At 43.7% G+C, this 15,010-nt stretch overlaps 3 non-coding genes across 3 annotated transcripts; all 3 read right to left on the reverse strand.

Moving 5' to 3' along the window:
• Positions 1–8,836: 8,836 nt before the first annotated feature.
• trnaq-uug (transfer RNA glutamine (anticodon UUG)) lies at positions 8,837–8,908 on the reverse strand. Its single transcript has one exon. It is a non-coding gene; the product is annotated as a tRNA-Gln (tRNA).
• Positions 8,909–9,380: 472 nt separating this feature from the next.
• Positions 9,381–9,454, reverse strand: trnai-aau (transfer RNA isoleucine (anticodon AAU)). Its single transcript has one exon. It is a non-coding gene; the product is annotated as a tRNA-Ile (tRNA).
• A 96-nt stretch (positions 9,455–9,550) lies between these two features.
• On the reverse strand, positions 9,551–9,622 carry trnap-ugg (transfer RNA proline (anticodon UGG)). The gene has a single exon. It is a non-coding gene; the product is annotated as a tRNA-Pro (tRNA).
• Between the last annotated feature and the right edge of the window lie 5,388 nt (positions 9,623–15,010).

Below are 15,010 nucleotides of genomic sequence, written 5' to 3' on the forward strand. Positions count from 1 at the left end.
CTTTAGTTGGTAAAAAATAACCCATATAAAAGCACCTAATAATGAATGATTGTCATTATGAATTACCTGTATGTCAGCAAAGCTGGAAACTGACTGCGGTGGCCCATATCCAGCTGTCCTAGGATGTCCTCAGACCAGGCAGGATATTTCTTTTTGCAGCGTTTGCACTGCAGATACTCAGTGGCAAGGTCATACCACCCGTCGATGTCCAAGACCTTACGCACGGTGCGGTAAATTCCTGCCGCTGTTAGTCTGTGCTTACCACAGTCTGGGCGAACACAGACAAGAGGAAATAACCACATCTTCAGCGGCATCCATAAGAAAAGGGGCCGACAGAAGAAGAGGTCAGGTGAGGCAGGGGGCTGAGTGTTTATTAAAGGGGGCTGAGGAGGATACCACCAAAGTTTCAGCTGGGACACTAGTTCTGACTTGCCGGTTCGTGGGTTGGCCTTAAATAGTGTGTTCCCGATCCACTCATGCTGGAAAGGTGGAAGTTGATCTTTCCAGTGACTTGGAAGCTCAGCTGGTGGCTGGCGATGTGAAGGAGCTGGTGCCTTGGCAGTTTCCACTGATGGAGATGGACCAGCACAGTCCTCTGAGTGAATAGTAAAAAACAATAAGGATGACTGTTGCATTTGATAGTAATATGCCATAAATGCAGCGCACAAACAGCCTGCAAAGCACAATTTTTGGACAAGTATTCATAATTATTATGTTATATTTAGGAACGAGAGTGAAGAAAGTGGTACTAGTGTTAAGGAAGCAAAGAACACAGCATACACTATATTAATTTAAGGAGAATGGAATCAGTGCAGCTCACTGAGAATGAGGATCAGATGGAATGGATGAAGGAAAATGTGGTGTGATGAATTAAGTGTAAAGCAACGAAGCCCACGGACATGAAGCATACACACAGATAGAGTAAGGAAAAACTGTTCCTCTAATCATTAGAACAATGAATTTCCACCATCCTGTCTGCTCAGGGAGAGCTGAAGAGTGTGTGAGAAGAGCAAGCGGTGTGAAAAAGTTATCTGGTGATTATCTAACAACGGGTAAGTTCGGAAACGCAAATAAATACACTGACACCTTGAAAAATCCTTACGGTTTTGAAGAAGTGCACTCAAAGAAAGCATCCCGCTTGAGGCATGATATGATATAGTTCTGTATTGTAAACAAAACATATTTTAAAATGTTGATTATTTTCCCCCAAGAAATAACGCTTCTCAGTGTGTTTTCACAAAACATTCTTGTAATATGTGCATTTGTGTCATATGCCACACCTGTATTTAGCTGTGCTTCACATTGTGATGCAGCAAATACCAGCTCCTCATCGTCATCTTCAGCAGTGGGAACAGACTTGCCTGGAGCACAAATGTTAAAACTATCATTGTGAACAATACACAGAGACAAACATATGTAAGATGGTGCTTACTTACCAGTAGCGAAAAGCTGCATGGGGGGCAAATGTTTGGCTGGGGGTTCTGCTGCTGGAGGAGGTAAAGTGGACTGCAATAATGGATCTGGAAACGGCAAGTTGACAAGTTTGCCATAATGATAAATTAATATATGTAGAAATGCTGTAGGTAAAATTCTATATTCACACTCCTACTCACAGGGTTTAACTGGTGATGTGAGTTTTTTCGCCAGCTGTGAAGGCGACAAATTTTTGCCACGTGCCAACATCGCTTTCACAGTTGCGGTCTTCTGTACACCAGTTTGGATAGCTGCAGGTGGAGGTGTAGTGGTTGCAGAAGCACTGGAGGTTGCAGCGTGAGGTGCAGGCTGACGTACGCTGGTGCCCACAGCAGAAGCCCGTCTTTTCAGGACATATGTCTTGAAAATGGCCATGTTGGTTTTGGGCCTGGCATCTGCCTTAACGAGGTACCTGATGAGTGCTTGAGCCTCCTTGCTCTGGTCCTCATAAACATCTTTCATGGACCGGCCCTGGAAGTCACCAAACTCCACCATCAAGCAGCCCTGGTCTCCAGTTGCCCGGGCTTCTGCCTGCATTTCCTGCTTCCTCTGATACTTCTCCACTTCTTCTGCCATCTCTCTAATTTGAGAAGAGTACTGTAGGAACAGTTGTTTATTTTCTGACAGGGGTGTTGTCTGCGCCGTCTCATTGGAAATGCTGAGCACCAAATACACGGCATACCCCAGAGAGTTTTCCAGGAGCCATCTAAATCTCTGGCCCTGGTACTTCCCAAACTGAAGTTTGCAGTGAGCCAGTACTAAAAACTGGTCACTGGGGTCTCCACCGTTTGTGCTGACAAAAGTACTGGCCTCTGACAGCACCTCCTCCTTAGGTTTGGCCCTTCCAGACTCCACATTTTCAAGGCGCCTCGCCTCCGCCGAAGGTGCCATGAGGAGTCGGCTTGATGTTGCCGATTGCCGTTGAAAAGAGGCATATGCATACATTTTCTGAAATGAAAATCAGAAAAAGACTACTACCTTTTGCAATCTATAAGACACCTGTATGTTAGGTGTGTAACAATAATTTAACAAGCTACGCATAAACTATATTACTGTGGTAATAAACATGGCCATGACATAAACTGTCCTGAAGATGAGTTTTCTACAAAGGACAGGAATCCCTGACATATAAAATATGTAACGTCAATATGAAGTCTGAAATGTCCTTTTATTTTCAATGCTGTCATCTTAAACCATGATTACACACACACCAGGCTACAAAATATTACATTAAATATATCATACTTCAAATGTTGTCATCTTACCCCAGGGTTACACCAGGTGCTTTTACCTCTTAAAATCTTAGCCATTTTTCTGTGTTTTTAACTTTCTGGTCTACCTAAATTAAAATGAGCACTATTCCCACATACTTTGGCCCATATGGATACATTTGGCCTTTTTTTGTTTGTTTTTAGTTAAGACTCTCAATGTTTTTTTATAAAAAAAGTCATTATTATTACATTATTTTAGAAAATATCAATTATTTCTTGGTAAATGCAGTTTTCCATATCTCCACAACAATTTGGTAACGATTTTTACAATTAAAATGTGTGTGTGTTATTATGTGTTAATACCAAATATAAATGTAAATAGTTTAATCATTATTTTCATACATAGGGCCCAGAAACCATGATTTCTTAGACAATAAACACATCATTGTTGGCAGTAGCATAGCTTAATTAGCTGACGGTCGATAAATTTAACTTATCTGATCATTTATCATGTGAAAAGTTACAGGTTCACAGGTACTGAAGAAAGCATGAACTGTACACGCTAGCTAGCTATACTGACACGATTCATTTACCAAAAATACACACTGTATATGAACAAATAATGACCAGTTTTCAATGAATAAAGTAATAGCTTTACCTTTAACAAAGATGACAACAACGGCGATTGGTCAAAAGGAGGCCACAGGAGAGAAACGCGATTGATCAAAAGTAAGCCACGGAAGAGAAACGCGATTGTTCAAAAGTAAGCCACAGGCGAAACGCGATTGGTCAAAAGTAAGCCACAGGCGGAACGCGATTGGTCAAAAGTAAGCCACAGGCGAAACGCAATTGGCTCATGTGGGCTTACTTTGGGCTTACTTTGGCTCAGTCGGTGGGAAGCAGTAGGCGCGAGAGGTAGCGTGATCGATGCCCGCATTCTCCAAGTTGGCTCCTGCCCTTTTACTCACACATCCCTAGATCAGTGGTTTTCAATCCTGTCCTGGAGGCATCCCTGCCCTGCACATTTCGCATTTCCCCTCATCTAACACACCTGTTTCAAATCATCAGCTCATTAGTAGAGACTGCAAGACCTGATTTGGGTGTGTCTAATAAGGGAGACATACAAAATGTTCAGGGCAGGGGTGCCTCCAGGACAGGTTTGAGAACCACTGCCCTAAAGAGACAGACTGAGCATCGATGCAATGCGGCCACACTCTCTACGTTAGCTTTTTTTGGGCTCACAGCTGCCAAAAAGTATTTCAGACATGGTCCTGTGCAAATTGGTTGCAAAACAGTGCCATTTTACGCACAGTTCCCTAAAGCAGTGGTTTTCAAACCTGTCCTGGAGGCACCCCTGCCCTTCACATTTTGAATGTTTCCCTCATCTAGCACACCTGTTTCAAATCATCAGCTCATTAGTAGAGACCGCGAGACCTTATTTGGGTGTGTCTAATAAGGGAGACAATAAAAATGTGCAGGGCAGGGGTGCCTCCAGGACAGGTTTGAGAACCACTGCCCTAAAGAGACAGACTGAGCATCGATGCAATGCGGCCACACTCTCTACGTTAGTTAATTTTTTTGGACTAAAAGGTGCCGAAAAGTAGTGATGGCAAAATCGAGGCCTCGTGAACCAATGAAACAGTTGAACCAAATGTGCCATATTGTTTCGAGGCTTCGAATCAATCCGACACCCGTCTCAACGGTGACACCTAGTGGTCACTTGCAGGTGTTGATCTGAAACAACCTTGACGAGCCATTAAAAAAATGTGTTGTTTTTTTATTATTATAATGTTCTAATATGTGAAGCTTGTAACCTATAGGCTCCTCACTGTGCATAATGTTATTTTGGTCATGAAAAATGAATATTAATAAAAGAAATCAAGCCACAATGTCTCACTTTTTTAGAGATTTTTATTCAAAAATATTAATTTATCTGCTGTGGAAGGACTTAGCCTACTTCTTTTTTTACAGATAATTTCTCCAGCCTTTGAAAAAATCCTCTCACAAGGGACACTTGTTGCTGGCATACAAAGATATTTTTTTGCAAGGACATACAAATGAGGAAAGATTACTGCTCTCTCTTTCCAGTAAGTTAGTGGATCATGAGTTCTGGGCAAATACGCATCGTTGATGTATTTTTTCACTTCCACTGTGGCATCAGCTGTAGCATTGTGTATCATCTTGGTTTGATGGATGCGAGTATCAAAAAGTTCCCATAAACTGTCCTGTGTTTCTACTGGTGTTGATGTTGATGTTGATGGTGATGGTAATGATGATGATGATGATGATGGGTGTGATGTTGACATTTCTGTGTCTGAATAAAAATGAAAACAGCAATTAGTAACAAATCCTAAACTGACGGCATATATGAAGGATATATTATATTACATGATTCAGATTACATAACATAACACAGACTGAAACTGCTCACCAGGATTTGTGTTTGAACGCATCAGTGAAGCACACTCCAGTGTGATATGCTTTTCAGCTTCCTGGGCTTTGGCAGCATTTCCAAATGCCACATTTTTGAACCTTGGGTCCAGCAGTGTAGCCAGTGCCAAGGCTCTAAAACTCTCATAACCTCCACATCTGGAGTGCAGACCTTCTTGCAGATGTGAGCCTATGAGCCAAAACAGGAGAAACACATATTTATAATAATGACAATAATATGACAGTTATGGCCAATCACATGGGTAGTATGGTCATTGTGGCCTACCTAATTGAACAGTTGATTCCTGCGTTGCATTTCCTTTTTTCTGTGCAAGCTTGTGCTGCAACATCCTGTACAGTGGTATAAGCTTTGAAGCAGACACTCTCTTTTCCTCTGACATCTCTGTTGTTGCGAGTTTGAATGGTTGCAGTATTGACAATGATTGTTCAATAATGTCATAATCAATACTTGTCAGGGGAGCAGTATCATTGTTTAAGTTGGAAAGTGCAGCAGCCACTGGTTCACGTTGGTCATACAAGCGCTGTAGCATGTCAAATGTGCTGTTCCATCTCGTGTCAACCTCCTGTATCAGTTTCAGAGTTGGTCTTCCCATCAAGCTCTGCATCTCCACAAGCTTGTCCTTTGCTTTGCAGCTGGATCTGAACAACCCCACTATCTTTCTGGCCTTCTGGCGTATTTCATTGATGACTGGGGTTTGATGTAGTGCCTTTTTCACAATCAAATTTAAAGTATGAGCAAAACATGGGACATGGCGAAGGTGGAGTAGCTGGGCACTTAGGATCATGTTAGATGCATTGTCAGTCACCATGCACTGAACTTTGGAGGTTATTCCCCACTCAGCCATTAGCAAGGCTTTAGCCTCCATGAGATGCTGGGCTGTGTGGGTTTGGTAAAACCTCCTTACACCCAGTACAACAGTTGCCATTTTTGCCTCTGGTGTTATGTAATGGCAAGTCACACCAAGATATCCATCCATATTAATGGAGGACCACATGTCAGCTGTAAGGCTAACAAATTCGGCCATTTGTGGGTCCTCCATTGTCTTCTCCTTGGCTTTGTTGTACTTTTCACTGACCATTATTTTAAGCACCTTCTGGGATGGGAGGACATAGCTTGGATCAAGCTTGTTCACAAATGCCCTGAATCCCTCATCGTCCACGATGGTGAAGGGCTGCAGATCCTTCACCACCATGTTTAAAAGAGCCTCATCCAATTCCCTCTGTCTGACTTTTAAAAGAGAAGACAAAACATACTTTCAGACAAATACATTGGAAAAATACAGCTTCAATTAGTGCACATCTATTAAAAGTATAGCCTACTGGTTCATTATTTGGAAACCTTCCAGTATTTATAATCAGTGCTTTATATAACTTATAAACTTTATAAACAGTGTCCCAAAAGGTTGTAATTATATTTCAATTATAATTATATCCCAAACAATGCATACCTTGCTTAGATGGCCCAGCAGTGTCAGTAGCAGGCCTAGGTACAGGGGAAATGCCATCCTCTGCACCCTGCAAAATGGCAGGATGAGTGCTCCTCAAATGGCGCATCATGGATGATGTATTGTTGCAGTAGGCTAGCTGCCGATCACAATACACACATCTCACTTTATTTGGGGTTTTGTTTGGGGTTTTAAATGGAAATGCTCCCACACCACATATGTACGGCATCTTTTCTGGGGAGCTTCCATTTTATCTATCTATCCAAATCTATCTATCTATATATGAATCGATCTATGTATCTAGATATGTATCTATAATCTATGTATCTATATATGTATCTATCTATAATATATGTATTTATATATGTATCTATAATATATCTATATATGTATCTATCTATAATATATGTATTTATATATGTATCTGTAATCTATCTATATATGTATCTATCTATTAATCTAGCCGTCTATATATATTTATATCTATGTATCTATTAATGTGTCACTATATGTATACTCTGTCTGTCTCTAGCCTCTCAGTCAATGTGTTGTGTAAATTTAAATGTAAGTCTAAATTGCCTATAACTAATCAAATCGCACTATGTCACTATATCACCAAAAATCCGCTATCTCAAAGTCAAACTCCTCTCACAAAAACCCACGAGGTCAAAATGCGTTTATTTCACTTTTATACAGATGTGCGATTGTGTGGTCTGTTCCCGACCGTTCCAATCAAACGCTGATTCGGCAGACCACACCTGATGAAACAATTAGTGAAACACTTCGAGGCTTCGTTTGGTCATAGTCACGCGACATGGGTGTTTCGAATAACGCTTCGGATCAGTGTTTCGACACATCTGCGCTTCGGGATCTCGCAAAGCTTTGGAACGACTGTTTCGCTTCAGCCATCCTTACCGAAAAGTATTTTAGACATTGTCTTGCGCAAACTGGTGGCAAAATAAGGAACATGAACTAACGTGGAAGCAATCAAAGTCCTCGAGACAGTGTGAAAGGCTAACGAATGCAAGTTGGCCTCTTAATTGACCTAAAAATGGGGCTGTATCTAACATGTAGAGGGATGTTAGGGAGGATGGCTGAAATGGTCAGATGTCACTTAGACCAGCGGGCCTCAATTCCAGTCCTCGCGCCCCCTGCTCTTCACATTTTGTAAGTTTCTCGTATTGCTTCAAACATTTGTTCCATTCGAACGTAAGTGCCCTGAGAACTGGACATCACATGACATCCCTCCGTGATTCAAGTTCAAAGCGTATGTATACGTTCAATTCATAGTGAGTAATACAGTGGTGTATCGAGGTAAATTATGTCACACTTCTCCATGTGTGAAGAAGTTGCGCAGCACAAATCCGTGAACCAATGTTCCAAAGTGAAGTATACTTCGACGGATTTCCCCTGCTCAGGGAGTGGGGAGCAATGAACACTGTGTAGGGACCATGTCAATCACTAGGAGCTCACTTCTAATGAGCTGATTATCCGAATCAGGTGTGCTAACAAAGAGAGACATCCAAAACATGCAGACCTGGAGGGAGCGAGGACTAGAATTGAGAACCGCTTCCTTAGACTTTAAGTCAGTGTGAGCAAAAGAGGTGAGAAGTTGTCTGCATGATCCGAGTGATCCAAGGTAGCCTACATAATACAAGAATCCATACACATGCATATTGGCGTAACAAGACCGAGAAGGTCCTTAAACACAAAAGCTTAATCTCTTTGTTAATTCGACAACATAATCTCGGCCAGTGCAAAGGAGCAAGCCCAGAGGAGGGACAGCCTCTTTGCATCAAACCCGTCACTCCCAGCTATGCTCGTAATTCTTGAAAGGCCAGGGGAATTAGCTGAAATGGTAGAGTGCTCGCTTAGCATTCGAGAGGTAGCGGGATCGATGCCCGCATTCTCCAAGTTGGCTCCTGCCCTTTTACTCACACATCCCTAGATCAGTGGTTTTCAATCCTGTCCTGGAGGCATCCCTGCCCTGCACATTTCGCATTTCCCCTCATCTAACACACCTGTTTCAAATCATCAGCTCATTAGTAGAGACTGCAAGACCTGATTTGGGTGTGTCTAATAAGGGAGACAATAAAAAATGTGCAGGGCAGGGGTGCCTCCAGGACAGGTTTGAGAACCACTGCCCTAAAGAAACAGACTGAGCATCGATGCAATGCGGCCACACTCTCTACGTTAGTTAATTTTTTTGGACTAAAAGGTGCCGAAAATTATTTCAGACATTGTCCTGTGCAAACTAGGTCCCACCGAGATTTGAACTCAGATCACTGGATTCAAAGTCCAGAGTGCTAACCATTACACCATGGAACCTTAACTGGAGCAGCTGTTGCTCACAGGGCCACAAACACTGGCACCATCGCCAAACCAGTGCTGTTTTATCTTTTCCTGCGGCAAGAAAGCACACAGGCTCCACCAAGATTCGAACTCAGATCACTGGATTCAAAGCACAGAGTGCTGACAATTACACCATGGAACCGAAACTGCTTGGTTGGAGGCCAACTTGGAAACAGATAGCTCTCTGGCTGTGGGGAAGCAGTTATACAGAGAGGTTGGAACCCAGTGATTTTTGGTCAATGGCCCGCCTCAAAAAAGGGAAAAGTGTGGGAGATGTTGCCGAAATGCGGGATCAGACCAGGGACCTTTAGACTAACGTTCTCTCAACTGAGCTATTTCGGCTACAACAAACCTCTGCTTAGCAAGCAGTGATTTCAGTGAGATCACCCTACTCTTTGTCGTAGCTGAAAAGCAGAGCAGAGATGAGCCCCCAGACAATAAAACCAGCTGGCCAGTACGGGGATCGAACCCGTGACCTTGGCGTTATTAGCACCACGCTCTAACCAGCTGAGCTAAACGGCCTGGCTTAGCCATCCATGTCTGCCTGATTGGAAAAAACCTGCGATAATGTTTGTGAATGCAATGAGACAATAAAGCTTCGCGTTTTAACCTAAACAAGGGCTCATCCGGGAATTGAACCCGGGACCTCTCGCACCCAAAGCGAGAATCATACCCCTAGACCAATGAGCCTTCTTGCCCAAAGCCAAGAAAAAAGATCTGCAAGACCTGATTTGGGTGTGTCTAATAAGGGAGACATACAAAATGTTCAGGGCAGGGGTGCCTCCAGGAAAGGTTTGAAAACCATTGCCCTAAAGAGACCGACTGAGCGTTGACGCAATGCTGCCACACTCCCACGTTAGCTTTTTTTGGGCTCACAGCTTCCAAAAAGTATTTCAGACATGGTCCTGTGCAAATTGGTTGCAAAACAGTGCCATTTTACGCACAGTTCCCTAAAGCAGTGGTTTTCAAACCTGTCCTGGAGGCACCCCTGCCCTTCACATTTTGAATGTTTCCCTCATCTAACACACCTGTTTCAAATCATCAGCTCATTAGTAGAGACCGCGAGACCTTATTTGGGTGTTTCTAATAAGGGAGACAATAAAAATGTGCAGTGCAGGGGTGCCTCCAGGACAGGTTTGAGAACCACTGCCCTAAAGAGACAGAATGAGCATCGATGCAATGCGGCCACACTCTCTACGTTAGTTAATTTTTTTGGACTAAAAGCTGCCGAAAAGTATTTCAGACATTGTCCTGCGAAAACTGGTTGCAAAATAGGCAGGGCACCAGAAACATCTGAGACACAACAGGGGCAGTGGGTGTGTCAGGAACCAATGGGTGTGGTGCTGTCGGCCTGGGACAAATTGGCCTTAACTGGGTGGACGTGGCTGAACGCTGAGGGTGTACGGCTGATGGCCAGATTGAAGTTGCTGTGGCAGATGTACAGGTAGCTGAGGGCCCAATCTTTCTAAACTTGGTCTTTGCCTGTCCAGCTGTGTCTGGTGGCATCTGGTAGGTATGCAATTGGTGGCTATATTGTGGAGGCACAACAGGCTGTACTCGTGCACAGGTGCAGCTACATTGGGCACTGGTGCAGCTGAAGGAGCCTGGAAACTGGGAACTGGTGCAGCTGGTAGAACTGGTGGACCTGAATGGATTAAGTCATCTGATGCCACAAGATTTGCCACTGTGGCTTCCTCTCCAAAGAAATCAATGAAACCCTCATCCCTTTCCACTTGCTCCTCCACATCTATCTCCTCCAGCAAATGAGAGGTCCTCTCAGAGGTAGGGCACATGTCCTCCAGGGGCTGACTATTCTGCCTCAACAAGTACTGTACTCCAATGAGCTCTCCTGAGGAAATATTTGTAACAGAAAACGTTTTTAATGGAAATTATGCAGAAAGGTTTATTCAGAAATGCAGTAAATATTTTGTTGTCCACTTCTGTATGAACAATATATATCTAATTCAGAGGGTATCATAAAAAGACAGGATTACTCTATATTCTACTATGTATTTTATTTTCTCCCCTAAAAACCTAGAACACAGAATAATGTACAAATATTCTGGTAGTATAATTTTTCTCTGATATGTCAAAATTACATTATTACTGTCCAAAAGCAATTGTAATTTTAACAAAAACATGCTACATCAAGAGCTGCATTTATCAAAATATTTTTACCTGTGTATACTGCAGGTCGAGTGAAGCTTGGGACCAATTTCCTGCCATACAACTTATTGTAGTTCTCATTGACAGAGTAAACCAGCTCCCCTGTGTAAGAGCGCAGAGTTGAACCTTCATCTGCAACAGCAGCTTCAGCCCGGTCCTGATTCCAGCGTAATAAACCTTCCAGGAGATAAATCTGGAAGTTCAGGCTGTTTGCGCTGTTCCCTAGAAAAAGAAATAGAAAGCCAAATATTGCTTTGAGAAAATGCAAAACAGAAAATTTAATCTGCAAATATCTTGATAAACATGAATTAGTGGCAAAATGTGGTATATTCTGACATGACAAACCTGGAATAAATCTGCTTAGGTGGCAGTGAAATGATTCCAGGGATGTGGAGCCTCTGGCACAACGATAGGTTTTTAGAACCACCCCACTCTTGTTTGTAGTTCCAGTTTCAGTATAGAGCGGCACATTTGGAGGATCTTGGATACAGGTGACGTGCCGCCTCTGGATATTCCAGATGTGCTGCATTCTCACACTGTCAAGTAGTGGAACACCAAGAGCATCATCAAGAGTGAGATCCCCTGCATCCCACTCAAAAATACAGGATGACAGCCTAGCCATAAAAGTAGGGTACAACTGGTGGGCATCAGTGGTGCACCCTACTGCCAGACATCGCATAAAATGCCAAATGTCTAGGCGGACGATGACATCGGGCCAGCCGCTGAACCGCCTCTTCAATTTAGTCTCTCCCACTGTCTTGCAACAATCACAGTCCACATAAATGACAGTGGGAGGATCAACACCAGCACTCCGGTATCGCTCCATGAGCCCTGCAGCCATGTGGTTTAACCCAGCCCCTTCATTCGCAGTCAGGACACTCATCAGCACCTGACCTATCTCATTGCCCACTGAGGTAAGCCACTGTGCTGTGCCTTTCGCAGGCCCGCTCAACTTCTTGGTGATCTGAAAGAAACAATAAGCATAGCAAATAATACAACAGGCATCCAAATCAGTTACACTGAAAAAAATAAAGCTCTCTCGGTTTAAAAATACATTATAGATAAGGGTACAGTCAAGTAAGCAGCTTATCTGACCTTCTTAGTTGAATCCATTTTTAAAATTGATCCATACGTGGATGTTATGCTGGCCTTTATGTGATCGAGCCTGTTGAGAATGTCCTGACTGTATACAGTGAGGAGCCATTTGTAGCTGGGTACTGAAGCAAGTGGTGGTGGCTCCTGGAAGTGCACCGGATGCAGGCCACGATTATCAAAAAAGGCCACACACTCTGATGTGTACCGAAGCGCACGTTTCAACCACTCCTCACTGTGGTTCTCTCTCGGCTGGCCGATGATCCTCACTGGGCCATTCCCCATGCCCCTCTCACGCAGCAAGCGAAGAACCCGAATGTCACAGGCATACCTTGGAAAAAAGTATTCATTTAAGTATCTTATTGTAAGGTATCTAATTATTGTAGGAACTATTTATCAAAAAAGGTAGCACATAAGTGAAAATGACTGCAAAATAATTACTTGCGTGTGAGGATGACCCTGAATTCAGATCGATGGGCCAGGTCCAACTGCTGCAGCACAGCATGACTCCAGGACAGGTAGCTGGTTCTACACCTGGTGCAGATCAGGGTCTCTGTCACCAGGTTGCAGTATCTGTCAATGTCTAACACCTGTCGTACCCTCCTGTGCAGTCCACCACCACACAGCTGTTGCGTGGCACAGGCAGGGTTAGTACACTGGAGCCGCACCTTCCACAGCTTATATGGCATCCAGAGCAAGAGACGCTGTGAAAAAAATCAGGTGTTGGAGCTTGGTGGTACAACAGGGTTGGTGGAGGGGGGTGATACCACAACTGTAGGTTTTCACGCAGCTCCAGCTTTCCCTTTGCACCAACCCTAAAAAGTGCTTCCGACACCCACTTCTGGTCTTGCTGTGGCATTGTCTGTGGCCACAGAAGGGGGAGATCTTCTGGCTGAGATGAGACCTGCTGATATTATCAAAAACACTGGTTTAAATAAAAGCTAAGAGAGCATTAAATGATGAAGACATCTATATATTTTGAATGAACAAAAGAAGGAACATGAACTAACATGGAAGCAATCAAAGTCCTCGAGACAGTGTGAAAGGCTAACGAATGCAAGTTGGCCTCTTAATTGACCTAAAAATGGGGCTGTATCTAACATGTAGAGGGATGTTAGGGAGGACAGCTGAAACGGTCAGATGTCACTTAGACCAGCGGGTCTCAATTCCAGTCCTCGCGCCCCCTGCTCTTCACATTTTGTAAGTTTCTTGTATAGCTTCAGACATTTGTTCCATTCGAACGTAAGTGCCCTGAGAACTGGACATCACATGAAATCCCTCCGTGATTCAAGTTCAAAGCGTATGTATATGTTCAATTCATAGTGAGTAATACAGTGGTTTATCGAGGTATACAGAGGTAAATGATGTCACACTTCTCCATGTGTGAAGAAGTTGCGCAGCACAAATCCATGAACCAATGTTCCAAAGTGAAGTATACTTTGACGGATTTCCCCTGCTCAGGGAGTGGGGAGCAATGAACAGTGTGTAGGGACCATGTCAATCACTAGGAGCTCACTTCTAATGAGCTGATTATCCGAATCAGGTGTGCTAACAAAGAGAGACATGCAAAACATGCAGACCTGGTGGGAGCGAGGACTAGAATTGAGAACCGCTTCCTTAGACTTTAAGTCAGTGTGAGCAAAAGAGGTGAGAAGTTGTCTGCATGATCCGAGTGTTCCAAGGTAGCCTACATAATACAAGAATCCATACACATGCATACTGGCATAAAAAGACCGAGAAGGTCCTTAAACACAAAAGCTTAATCTCTTTGTTAATTCGACAACATAATCTCGGCCAGTGCAAAGGAGCAAGCCCAGAGGAGGGACAGCCTCTTTGCTTCAAACCCATCATTCCCAGCTATGCTCGTCATTCTTGAAAGGCCAGGGGAATTAGCTCAAATGGTAGAGCGCTTGCTTAGCATGCGAGAGGTAGCGGGATCGATGCCCGCATTCTCCAAGTCGGCTACTGCCCTCTTACTCACACATCCCTAGACCAGTGGTTTTCAATCCTGTCCTGGAGGCATCCCTGCCCTGCACATTTCGCATTTCCCCTCATCTAACACACCTGTTTCAAATCATCAGCTCATTAGTAGAGACTGCAAGACCTGATTTGGGTGTGTCTAATAAGGGAGACATACAAAATGTTCAGGGCAGGGGTGCCTCCAGGAAAGGTTTGAAAACCATTGCCCTAAAGAGACCGACTGAGCGTTGACAGCAATGCTGCCACACTCCCACGTAAGCTTTTTTTGGGCTCATAGCTGCCAAAAAGTATTTCAGACATGGTCCTGTGCAAATTGGTTGCAAAACAGTGCCATTTTACGCACAGTTCCCTAAAGCAGGGGTTTTCAAACCTGTCCTGGAGGCACCCCTGCCCTTCACATTTTGAATGTGTCCCTCATCTAACACACCTGTTTCAAATCATCAGCTCATTAGTAGAGACCGTGAGACCTTATTTGGGTGTGTCTAATAAGGGAGACAATAAAAATGTGCAGGGCAGGGGTGCCTCCAAGACAGGTTTGAGAACAACTGCCCTAAAGAGACAGACTGAGCATCGATGCAATGCGGCCACACTCTCTACGTTAGTTAATTTTTTTGGACTAAAAGGTGCCGAAAAGTATTTCAGACATTGTCCTGCGCAAACTGGTGGCAAAATAGGTCCCACAGAGATTTGAACTCGGATCACTGGATTCAGAGTACAGAGTTCTAACCATTTCACCATGGAACCTTAACTGGTGCAGCTGTTGCTCACAGGGCCACAAACACTGGCACCATCGCCAAACTAGTGCTGTTTTATCTTTTCCTGTGGCAAGAAAGCACACAG

This window comes from Carassius carassius, chromosome 8, assembly GCF_963082965.1.
Source record: "Carassius carassius chromosome 8, fCarCar2.1, whole genome shotgun sequence".
Lineage (NCBI taxonomy): Eukaryota > Metazoa > Chordata > Actinopteri > Cypriniformes > Cyprinidae > Carassius > Carassius carassius.